The following is a 13,173-nucleotide window of genomic DNA, read 5'->3' as shown; positions in this document are numbered from 1 at the left end:
GCAGTGACACTAACATGCTGACTTTGGTTTTAATTGAAGCCATAAGCAAGTCCATTTTGCTGATTTTTTCCATTGCTTCTCCATTCCAGAAGCACAGGGATAGTTTCTTATCTTTTAAGAGAAACTGACACCTAAAATTTGCTCTATGCTTAGCTTTGGTAAACAATCAGAAAACAGCAGCTATGGTGTGAATGGCAACACTTTTCTGAGAAAAAATTGCCAATTTCATAAAAGCTCAGGAAAGACTAGTTTACAACTTACTTCAGTGTCTTGCCATGTGCTAAGAAGCTTTCTTCAACCTAGAAAAAAAACCAAAACAGCACCTTTAGCAGTAGATCAAACCATGCTGTCTCCTTTTCCATCGTTGAGGTGTTACTGAGCATCCTTCCTCCTCCTGCTGCCTGTGCAGGGGCGGGCACACAACACTCATTTTAGGCTAATGGAGGCTGTAGCATCTTAAGGAGTGAAAGGACTTCTACAATCTCCTCTTGCAATATTATCCCTGCAGCAATACAGTGGGGTGAGATGTAGTTTGGATCTCTTGCAGCTGAGGCTCAAGATTTACTCTGGTGCCTTTTGATGAAGTCAGCACAGCTTTATGTGTGACAGAGCCCTTGGGTGTTGTACCAGCAGCTGTTATTAGGAGAGAGTGGCTCAGCTTCTGATACACAATTCTACTTGAGCAGGGTCTACACCTGGCAAAAGACAGAAGAGATTAAAATTCTGGCCTTTTCCTGCCACTGTGTTCATCTCAGAAATTGAAAGGGTTAGTGAGAGGGAAGGGATGTGCTTTTAAAGAAGAGTGGATTGTTTTTGGGAGTTCTAGTGAAGGGATTACAGTTCCAAAACCAGCATTCTGTGTTGACAGGAGGTCAGATATGCCCCAGGAAGGGAGACAGCAGGTTGCTGTGTAAACGGCTTCTTCCTGTTCAGCACTCAAGACTCTTGTGATTTCTGGGTTGTGCAGTTTAAGACACTCCAAGGAATTGTTCAGATATCAGCAAATTGAAACAGTGAGTGGTTACAGAAGGGAAACTCACTGCTTATTACTGAGGTCTCTCAGCTCCCAGACCTATTAATTTTTCACGGGACTTTTTTTTTATTTTTAATCAGCTGGGGTGATGGTGACATTAAGTTTATAGCATTTGCCTAATTGCAGTCCAAAGTCGTGTTTATGCACAGGGTGCCTGTACACTAAAAACCAAAAGCACAAAAAACTGGGAGGGCTCCTTATCTTTAGGAGGGGTAATAAGGACTCGTTTCATCTTTCAGTAAAAACAGGTCTCCACCTCCAGCAATTAGGTGACTCAGAGCTGACTCTTGTGCTTCCCTCTCTCTCTGAGCTCCCTGCCTTGCCTGACTTTGTTTTCTCTGCTGCTCCAGTTACAGTGGAGTCCTATTAACACTGAGGTGTTTGCACTGACATCCTGCACCTGATAATTGGGAGAGACAGGAAGGGTCATGAACATCTGAACGGTGTGCAGAACAAATGCCAGGGACTGGAGGGATTAAGGGAGAGGAAAGCAAACTAAAAACTAAGAATTCTTTCTACAGGAAATGATGAGATGGGATTTGTGAGCTTGAAATTTAGCTACTGGATTTGTGAACATGCACCAATGTGGATCATCCATCATGCTGGGATACCCTCTCCAGGATGCCCATCTTTGCCCATTTGAGGACTCATACAAGCCCTACACCCCACTTGCTCACACTGCCAACCCATTTTAAACCCACTTCTTACCTCCCAGGGCTTGTTTTGCACCTCCACAAGATCCTTATCGCAGCCACACAGCTTCCTGCTGGCTCAGGGTTACACCCTGTGGTATGTCCTGCCAAGGGGCTGTGGTCGTGGTGCCCCTGGGGAAGGATTAGCTCCCGAGGAGACCATCCTTGGCAGACTGGTTCCTCCCAGATGCATCCCGAGCATTCACTTCTGCAAGTGCCACTGCTATTTACCACTTCACAGCGTGACGAGGGGCATCCTCCATAAACCACTCCCCAGCTCGCTCCTGTCACACACCGAGAGCTCCAGGGACGCGCAGAGGAAGCTGAGCTGCCTGACCTGCTGTTACAGGCACGGGAGAAAGTTCAAAACTACCTTTTTGGGATGGATTTCTGTGGAATCTGCTGCGATCACCCCACCAGCGCTGTAGCTGTGCTCGGTTCCTGCAGGAGGCACCACCGAGAGCTTTTCCAACAGACACACACAGACAACTCCAGCTGGTTTGGCAGCGGCTGTGGCCGGACATGAGCCTCGTTTAACGCAGGAGGCAGCGAGAATCGGGACTGCCGTTTCCTTTAGATTGTGCTGTGAAAAGCTGGCAGTAGCAATCCAGGTGGTATCAACGCAGAACATCACAGATCAGAGATTATATCTCTGGTGGCTGGTAGTGTGAAAGGAAAAGATTACAAAGCTCATTTCAGCTCTTTATCTGCACGGGGGCAATGTTGTGTTGTCTGATCTGTACACAGGTAGAGTTGCTTTCAACACATTTCAACAATGATCTGAAGGAAGGATTTATCCTTTAACTGCTCAGGCTCAGACAGACACAAGAGAGAATAAGCATCTTTGGCTCATCCCTACACAAGAAATGGCTTTATGAAAGCTGCCAAGAGAATGGCTGCTAATTTTCTGGTTTAATACACTAGACATCTACAGTACAAAGAATATTAATTATACTAATTGCACAACTTAGTCAAAAATGGGCCATAAATGACTAAGGCTGTTGCTTTAGCTTAGGTGTATGGGATCTGTGATTACAGATCAATTCATGCACATCTTTGCAATTTTCTTCTGTACATCTCTAATAAAATTTGCTCTACCTTTCAATGCATATTCATCGAGGCTTCTAAAAACCACCGTGCATTAGAGAGGCCACTCATCAACCAACTTCACTGCAGAAGGTCTCAGCAATTTACAATGGAAAAACATACCGGTGGCAGCAGCTCTGTAGTCTGTGTCATTTCCCTTCTGAGCAGCGGTTTTTGTCCTCTGCTGAGAAATGAAGCACCACTTCAACGCAGCCAGACCTCAGCCTGCGTCAGCTGCGCTGCTCCACGGACAGGACAGGTCTTGCCTTCAGCCTTGGAGCCAGCACACGGAGAAAGGGGGGTCAAAGGAGCAGTGTGTCCGTCTGAACGAGGCGGGACAAAGCTGCAAGGAAGAGCACACATGGTGGGTACTCTCATACCTCATCCCCCGGTGGAAGGGGAAATGAGGAGTCCTCACCAAGAGTCCCTGCAGAACCACAGGTGCAATTACACAAGGGTTTGTTTACCTCAGAGCAAAATAAAGCTGAAGAAAACAGTGCTTCTGTCTGTGATATCAATACCGAGTCTCTGCAGCTGAGAGTGTTTATTTGCATTATAATAAACATATAACAGGGCTGCAAAGATGCCTTTCATACTGCTGCCTCCAAAACAAACCCATCCAAACCGAGTTACTCCTCCGTTGCCTGGTTGTTAAACTCTTGTGCCAGGGCAGGAATTCACCGTCTGGGTCAGAGGGTGCACACACTCCTTTGAGAGATGTTGCCCAGATCAGGTGTGAAGTAAAATCACAACTTTAAACAGCTCCTGTAGAGTGTTGGGGTTTGAATTGTCACAGGTCTGACCCTTTTCCCATCTTGTCAGTGCAAGATAGGTGGGAATTACCCTTAAGACATACATAACCTTCAGATCTTCAGTTTTCCCAGTTCATTATCTTTCAGTCCTCACATTTCCAGCCTCCACTGACCCCGTATTCCCCAAGCTTTCAGGCTGGGTCAGTAGAGGGGAGCAGGGAGCTCATGCTGCTGTGCCCAGAGACATCCAGTCTTGTCCTGGCTGGTCCCTCACCACCGAGCTTTGGCCTCAAACCAGCTCCTGGGCTGGGCTGTGACCAGCAAGAAGGAGCTGCAGAGCCAGGTCTGGCAGATGGTGAATCCAGGCTGTACATCTTGAAACATGACTTGGCCCAGCCAAGCCAGCTCCCAAATAAACCCTTTTTAAGCTGCATTAGCCATTGCACTTGAAGTTCTTCTGATTTAGCTCCTATAGGCTGGGGCACAGGTGAGCCCTGGAGCCCATCACTCCCAACAACAAACACCCCTGAGGGGACTGATCTCATGATTACAACTCTTATTATGTGCCAACAACAAAAAAGCTGCAGTTAAAACACAAATGGCAATGGTTGCTAAGTGACAGCATCCATACAGGCTTGTCACAGCCCTGAGACAAACAGCTGTGGCTGTACAGCAATCCTGTCTTGTCCATGTCATTGAGGATAAAAATGCTGTTCTCATTACTGTCTGGTAACCTTAACTTTGACCTTTCAGAGTATTTTGTGCTTTAGGTTGTGACAAAGACCCCCATGAAAACAAGGCTAAAGCCTTCACTGAAAGCAGCTGAAGTGATTCTGATTAAAATACCTTTAATATTGCATGCTCCTTCAACATATTTCCTTCCCAGTGAAGTAACATAAGACAACAACAAGTCTTGCTCAGCTAAATGGTCCATTTCTGACAAGCAGGGAGCTAGTGACAGCATGTTTAGAGAGAGTCATGTGAAACAACAACAACAACAAAATCAACAGAAAACCCCACCTGTCGGCTTCTAAAGTGAACCCGCAGGCTTTGTTCAACCATTGAAGCTTTCTGCAATATTTGGAAAAAAATACAACATTTCGGAGCTGCAAACAGCACATATCCTTATAAATAAAGAGTTTAACCTGTAAATTTAAAATTACATGAAGCGATGGTTGAGGTGTTCAGGAGCCTGAGATCCAGCAAGGCACAAAGGGCTCACTGGCTCCAGCGAGAGGAGTGGTGGGACCAAAGCACCATTTTACCCGGGTGTGGTATTGCAAACCCCTAAATTAGAGAGACCCTAATTAGCACAACTGGCGGCTCAGTGCATCCAAGGAAGATTATTTGTTTAAAAAGAGGAGAAGCAGTATTGCAGCAGGCTGTGCACAGTATCTTGCTCACCCTACGCACTCCTACACGCCGCAGAAAAACCTGTTCGAGGCCGCGCTGGCAGCAGAGACAAAGGGACGGATCTGTCAGCGGCCTGTGAGCAGATCAGAAGTGACCAGGAAAAGCCACCACCCGGTTGACAAACGGAGCGAGAAATGCACAAACAGGCGAGCACAGCTCAGCACACACAGCTCAGCACACACACACCCCCCACAACACCCCCCTGGGAGCCGTACGGCACATCCAGGCCGGGATCAAACACCGGGATCATCTTCAGCTGCCAAGGCAGAGCATCGTGGCGTGAAATGTCCTACCAGAGCGCGTGTGGCCACAGTTACCCCAAGCAGCACTTCTCAGTGACTACTGAAGCTAATTATACCCTTTCCTAATGAACTTTCCTCTGCACCATCCACAGAGGCCTCTATTTCCAGTGCCAGGAGTAACAGCCCTGATCCTGCTGACAGCTCTAACAACACACGAGTTTTCGGTGCGGTCAAAGCTCAGCCGTGTGGATAAAGCCAATTGACTGTTGCCTGTGGTCACTTATCTCCATGTCAGCATGGTAAACACTTCTATTTTGCGCACTGTGCCAGAGTAAAATCTGGTTTGTTTTTTTTTTGTGTCCCTCCATATTTTATCCACAAACAGAGCACTTTCCCTAGCTGTTCTCATCCCTCAGATTCCCTCACCGCAGTCAAGAAAACGAGCGTGTCTCGTACTGCTGCTACAACCCCGTGTCGCTGCTCTCCAAATCCCACAGCACAGGGTGAATATTGCTGTGCAGACAGAGGTCTGGCTTTTCAGCAGCATGAGATGAGGCAGCTCAAAGGTGCAGCGTGCCGTCTGGCTGGCTGGATGAAAGGCACGTCCCCCGCGTGCGCCGCGGTGCCGGCGGGCAGGCAGCTCAACCCCGCCATGGAAGGGGAAAAACAGAGAGAGAGAAACCTCCTGTCACCCTAATTCCTGCTGAGAACTTCTGCCCCGTAGGGATCAGCCTCGCCTTCCTCCCTAGTTTGGGAGCATCTTCTCTGCCCTCTATTTATTACAACGAGATCAAAGATTCATCTCCATGGAAACGTCTGAGCTCAAAGAGTTTCTGCACTACAGCTTTACATCCTGCACGTAGGGCTTGGCACCGGTTTTTGAAGCAGAAGCTTTGAGATGATCAGCACTCGGGTCCCTACAGCAATGGTTTGATTAGTAATAACCAATAATGTGTGCAGCGTGGGTGTGTGTGTAACACACGCACTGCAGAGAGGAACTGCCGTTCTGTTATGGAATCTGTGGCCCGTGGACCCTTCAGCTTCCAAGCTGTTTCCCTCATGTCCAGAGCTGTGGGACGCTGACACGGGTGTCCTTCAGTAGTTGGCACCTCAGCACTTTGTCCCCACATCTGAAGTTTGGTAGGACTTCCAGCAGCTGTAGAGACCAGAGACGTGCGGGCAGAGCCGCTGGAGCTGCTTGGATTTTCCCAATGGAAACAGCAAGTGGCCCAACACCCAGCCCAGCAAAAACTGTTGCCTCTGGACCAGAAATGCCTGGGGCACTGGAGATGGGTCATTCCAGTCACTTCCCTCCCAGTAGCACTGAGCCTCCAATTCCTTCAGCACAGTCAGTCCCACAACTAGTTCCCAGGAGAGGGGAAAATAAAATAAAAAAAAAAAAAAAAAAAAGTAAACCAGACATGTTTAATGCTATTTTTGTTCCCCGTTCAGTTCACCACATGGCCTCACAAACTGTTAAACTGTCGTACTGGGGGCAGGAGCAACCAGCCGGGAGGAAAACTATTCCAACAGCCACGGCAGCTGCTGCCGACAGAACGGGGCCGGGGAGCCGCAGCCTCGCAGGAAATCCCGGATTCTGCTTAACTCTCACACGAGGGAAAGGAGGACAAAAAGGAGCGAAGCAGAGCCCATTTGCGAGACTCGCATTTTCACAGGCGTGTCCCAAGAAGGGTGAGCAGGGCGTGGAAAGCACGTGAGGCTGCGTTAGCACCGGAGCAGAGCTGATGGCATCCACCTGGAGAGCATCACCCAGCGCCTGGGGCAGGAGGAAGCCCCTTCTCCCAGCGCTGCCAGGGGCAGATCCTGCTCCCGAGGGAGTCAGACCATGTCTCACTACTCCCCCGGCAGTGCTGAGCCCCAAGTTGCCCATATGCAGAGCAGAATGTGATTTTTATAATCATATTAAAAATTTTCAGAATAGCAACTGTGCAGAGAGCAATCCAGCTGCCAGCATTTAGCCTTATCCTAGGGCACAGGCAGAATACGCCAGCCATGAATTAATACTGCATAAGCTGCACCATGCTGGGTTCCATAGCTTAATTATAAAAGAGAAAGCAATAATCAAGGGATCTGTAAGGCTAATAAATGTTCTGAGAACACCAAATGTGACACAAGAGCCGCAGCCAGTGCAACAGGACATGAATGCATTTAAAAAGCACATTAATCACACACCGCGTGTTAATTCACAGTTGGTTCCCAATGGCAGCACTTGGCCTTTTGCCTCCTTCATAGCATCACCAGGCACAAGTGGATCATCACCCAGCCCGGAGCAAACTGGGCTGTGCTCTACCCGCCCACGAGCAAAAACTCAGTCCAGCAAGACACAGAGATTAGCTCTGACTTAGAGCTCTGCAGCCCTCTCTGCCTTACACCTAAGCTGGGTTTAGCGCTCCCACCTGACCCAGCACGGGGAGGTTTCTGGGTCAATGATGTGTCCACCCGGCTGCACAGCGCCAGGTCACCTGGCCAAGGACAGCACAAGGGCAAAATCAGCCCCCTGGCAAATCCTCCAGTCATCTCTGCAGCAAAACACTTGAAAGGGCTTCTGTTCCTCGGTGCCTCCAACTATCTCTGCTCTCCATCTCGTATTTCATCTCACTGCAGCGTTTTAATTATGCAGACAGCTCGTTTCAAGGCCTCTCATTCACAGACTTCCCTTTGCCTGTAGGGAGTGATTCTATGGGGAGGGCACATTTCAGATTACTGACCATGAGAAGCTTGATGTCTCTGCATCTCTGTCTTAGGGAAAGCTCTGATAAACCTTAAAACAGAGATGCCAGATTCCTGGAGACCAAGATGCCAGTGCAGGACGTGACCCAGCTCTGAAATGGTGACATCAGCAAGACACTCCTTGAGCTGAAATACTGCAGGACTTGGTGCCAGACAGGTCTGCATGTATAGAAGCTTGAAATGCTCCCAAACATTCACTTTTGCCCAATAATTTATTGTATAAGAAGTTTCCTATCTGTAAATGTCTCATCCTCTGCTAAGGGCAGCTCTTCAGAGTGCTCTGCCCAAATATCTATTATCAAAAAGATGTATTTCAAAAGAAATAGCTACCCTTCTTTGCTCACTAATAATCCCAAATTTAACTATGTCCTACTTAATACCTCCTCTGAAACCAGGAATTGAGATGCTATTTCTGCTGGCCTCAATAAATGGACCCTGCTGAATTCCAGGGAACACATAGACCAAACACCAGGCTGAGTTTAAGTCCTGGGATGGAATGTTCAGGCAGCAGCCTCCTCCTTCCTCAGTGTTCCTAAAGCCTCATCATGAGCCAAGAGGAAATAACCATGGAAAAAAAAAAAGGAAAAGAAAAAAAAAGATAAATAATCACTCTGTACATTTCCCAAATCTTCTAATCCAGGCCAAATTTGTACAATGAAGTTGTGTTCTCTTTGCTGTAAAAATATGTATCTGCCCCCTCCTCTGCCTCTGCGACCATCTGGGTACCTGAAATCATGACTCCTCATGGGAATGAATCATGGAGCATTCACAGTAACTTCCTACAGAGAGACTTCAAACACAAAACCAGTGGTAAAAAGTGAAGAAGACCCTTAAATTACCCTTAGATTGGCACAAGGCAGACTTGGGCCACGTACTGCCTAGACCTGTGGGCTGACATCTCAAGAGTCTCCAACTCCAGTAACAAGCCTTAACTCTGAATAAAACTGTAGTATTAGAAGATGCCCAGATGCACATGGAAGCCTGATCTAGCAACTTATTTGCAAATAAATGGGTCCCTTTCATCCCCCTGCAGATCTTCTGCCCAGTGTTTTCATCCTCACTCCAGAGCTGTTCTCTTTTTCTCTCTCTTATCTTTTCCTCCAGCATCAGCTGTGGCAGCAGATTGCACTCGCTAATCAAAGAGGGGCTGGGCTCTCTCTGTTTGTTCCTTAAAGTCTGTGGCACCACAGTAGCACCAGCCAAACACTTGTTTTCATTACAGCTCCTCCCAAGCCTGCCAACAGAGCCTGGACTGTGCCAGGACACAGCAGAGAGGGACAATTTTGCTGGTCCAGCGTGTTTCCAGACGGCTCACGAGCACTGCCTTGGGGACAGTAATGTCCCCACTCCATCACCCACCAGAAGGTGCCTGCTGCTCTCTTCTCCTCTCCTGCCACTTCCTACTGAGGGAAGGAAACTGTTCTTCACTGCTGCTGATCCCAGCAGCCTCACTTGAATTTCTCAAGGGAATGATGGAAAAAATGGGAGTACCACACTTGTAATTGCTATTCATCCATGAGGTTCAGCCCTGTAGGGAAGGGTGATGGATAGGACACAAGGCAGCATCACAGGGCATGTCCTGACACACAAATGGGACAGCTTGGGTAGCGCCCAAGGCAGCAGCTGGGCAAAGGAGGGGCCTTTCCACAGCACCAGCACAATGCACTGCATTTTTATGGTATCAGTGGAGGAGACAAGGAACATTTCATCTCCCTTCCACGTCCCCTGATGTATGGCAGGGAGCCAAACCAACTGATTTCAGTCAGGAAGCACAAAGCTCCCGTAGCCTTGTCAGCTGTAGTCCCTCAGACTCCCCTGTTCAAGGTGAAATCCTGCTTTACTAATTCCTCATCTCCTCCTTCAGACTGTCTGTCTGCCAGAACCACCAGCTCTTCAGCTTACAAAGGGAACGAACCTGTCCCCAGACAGGTCCATGCTACATCCTCCCAATAATTCCCAGGATGGGAACTCTCAGTCTCCTCTGCAAACCAGTCAGTCCTGTTTCTCCTCCTTCCCATCACCATCAACATGTAAAAGATCTCACCCCCTGGCTTTTGTGCCTGTTCCTCCTAGCAAATTTTGCAGTTTGCCTCATTTCCATAGAGGGAGCAACATGAGAGTAGATTCTTACTTCTTCTGTGTGTGCATTTCCTAATTCTCCTTCCTGTGCACAGCATAGTCCAAAGGTGAAACAGCTCCTTGCCCAGCTGTGGCTGCAATTGCTTTAAGACCAACATCAAAGTAGCTGCCAGTAATTCTGTAGTGCTGCCCAAAGGTAGGTCAGAGCTGACCAGCAGAGAGAGAACATGAGCTGAACCCACGTTGCTCTCTCTAGACTGCTGCTAATGTCCAAACTTTCAGAAAGTTTGCTTGGGTTCATTTATGCTTTGCAGTGGCAGCACAAACTGAAATGAAGAGGTGCCCTGGTCCCTTTGAAACTGCCTCAAGGTTACAAACATGCAGAAATAACACTCTGACTTTTGAATAGCCAGAACTCCAACAACAGGAGAATATTTCGCTCCTGCAGCGAGCAATTTGCTTTCTGAAAAACAATTGCACTGATATTGAGAGTGCAATCCACTGGGAAAGAGCATCCACAGCAACTGGCTGGTGCTGCCTGGGGTCACCTCCTTCAGCCAGGCTTCCAGCAGCCTCATGTCCACCAGGGGTGACAAATAGAGAAAGACCCAACACAGGCAAACACCACCAGTCTCACATGCACAAACACTCCACCTTGGCTGGCAGGACAGGGCAAAAAAAACCCCATCACAACAGCTGAGTCCGAGTAATTCCCTGGCTGCCCTTGCCCAGCTGCTGTTCAGAAGGGGACAACCCAGAGCAGCACCATCCAGGAAGGATGTAGAAATACACATCGAGAGTACAGTCTTTGAGTCATTTCCTAAAATCTAGGTGGGGTCACAAAGCCACCTCTTCACAGAGATCACTGCATTTCACCCCATCCTTGCTCTGCTGAACCCGGGAACACAGGCTTGGCTGAAGCCCGTTTGAGGAAAGGCATCTTATCTTGAATAGAAAACACTATCATATGGGAAGACTTTTCCTTTCCCCAGTAATTTGTTCCAGCAGCTAATCAGCTTTATTCTTTAAAAAATTAACGCCTATTTTCTCATTTCAATCGGTCTGGCTCAGCCTGCAGCTGTGGGTTTGGGCTGTGCCTCTTCTCTCTGGCTTACACAGCTGGTGGGGTACCTGCCTTTTGTCCTTTGTGGAGCTATTTATGTATCTATACAGTTTTCTTCAGCTAAACAGTTACAGTGGCTTAAATTCCAATCTAAGGCATCAGTTTGGGGATTTTTCCATGCTGCTTTTCCCTCTGCACTTGCTACTCCATAAAGTTTCCTGCACTCACCTGCCCGAGGCTTTTCTACCTTGCATCCTTCTGTGAAGAGCCAAAGCATCGTGGGCTCTCCAGGAAACACAACTCGGCACTAACAACTGAGTTCAAGCAGAATAATGACTGCTGCTGATCACTGCAGATAAAGGCCACTTGTGGTGAGTGTCACGCCTCTGCTGTGACCAGCTTTAATTGCAGCTGAGCTAATTCTGAGTGTGGCTGTCCCGGTGTCCTTCCGCTCCCTTCACAGCCCCAAATCCCCACCCCTCCAATTCACGGTGTGTCTGCCCTATCTAACTCCTGGTTAATCTTCTCGTCCAATTTTTGACCACTTCCTGCTCCCTTTTCCCTTCCCCTTCTACTGATCTTCTCTTAATAAAACCAATTGCCTCCTAAAAAGTCAGAGAGTAACTGTGTGGCTGTTTCCTCATCATTCTGTCCATCCCTGCCTCCATCTCCTTCACTGCCAGCTCTCCTGGGCAAGGACTACCCACCTCCTCATTTATGCAAGATAAATGCATCATTATGAGAATATTTAATAACAACACCAGTCCTGCTTACCTGTGCTGGTCAGTCAGTGGGCTGGCAGCTAAGACAACTATTAAGTTCACACAGTAGGTTTCTTAACAACAAAAAAATTGCACTTTTGGAGCACGCTCTATCAGCGTGTCTGGTTTTTAAGCTCACAGCTTCCTCGGGTAGGAGCCGGTTCTTTGAGGCTGTGTGGTTCTAAACATGTTGATGGTGTACTTGGAGCAACTCGCAAACAGATAATTGAAGTTAATGAATACAAATAAACTCTAATTACAAGCAGCAATCAATTAAAACAGCACAGAGGGCATCTCCTGTGCTTGGGGTAGCACCCAAAGTGGAAGAGGATGCTATTCCAAGGCCTTAGGACTCCCTCTGGCCCTCCCCACACGCTGGATCTCAGGAAGGTTTCCCACAGGGAGGATTCACGAGCAGCCACTGCTGCCAGGAGAAGCTGCTGCTTCGCCTCGGCCTGATTATGAGAGCAGCAAATTAGGGCAGTTTTTCACCAGTGATGCTGTCAGCGCCTTGAGAGCAATGCAGGTCCTGGGAACACAGGCTGCAGCACGCAGGGATGGTCTTGTCCTGGTGCTTGCTAACCCTGCAGCACAGCCAGTGGTCATCTGTGCACTTCCCTGGCCACCTTGGCTGCAGTGGGATGCTCTGCTGGCCCTTGCAAAGCCTGTGGTTGTGCCAGCTGTGCCAATGGCATTTGGACACTACAGCTCCTAAGGCTGTAAAATATTTTCTTTTTAACCCTGATTTCAGTTTATGTCACTTAGGGACACACTTACCCAAGAATGCCCAGGCAGGGTATTCCTTTTCCCTTCCATCTAAGGATGGCAGAAATGAGGGATCAAAGCACTGAAGGGATCAAAACATGAAAAGCAGAATAAATGAAGCCATGAAGAAATGGGAAGAGAGATCCACTCCTTTATTGTAATTAACCTTTCCAAGAACAGATAATATTCCCAAATTAAAGGGCATCGTGGGACACAGAAATGCATCCAGGTCATGTGGGAGCGATGCTGTGAACGAGGCATCAAGGCGAACGCAAACACGGCTCCCAGGGCGGGGATGGCACCAGCCGCCGGCAAAACCGGTCTCCAGACACCCGCTCCTCGCCCAGCTCTCATTAGAGCAGAGATTAAAGGGTTTCCACCCCCCGGCACCGCCGCGCTGCTCAGCCCCGGGCTCATTCGGGAATGCGCTTCCCAAAACGAGAGCTGACTGCGCTCCCGCTCCTTCTCCCGGGTTCCAGCAGCCGGGCGGGACCCGTCCCGCCCCTCGCCCCAAAAGTCCTGCCCCCCGCACCCTG

This window comes from Myiozetetes cayanensis, unplaced genomic scaffold (genome assembly GCF_022539395.1).
Source record: "Myiozetetes cayanensis isolate MyiCay16 unplaced genomic scaffold, myiCay2020 scf20-37, whole genome shotgun sequence".
Lineage (NCBI taxonomy): Eukaryota > Metazoa > Chordata > Aves > Passeriformes > Tyrannidae > Myiozetetes > Myiozetetes cayanensis.
This window is presented reverse-complemented; position numbering follows the sequence as displayed.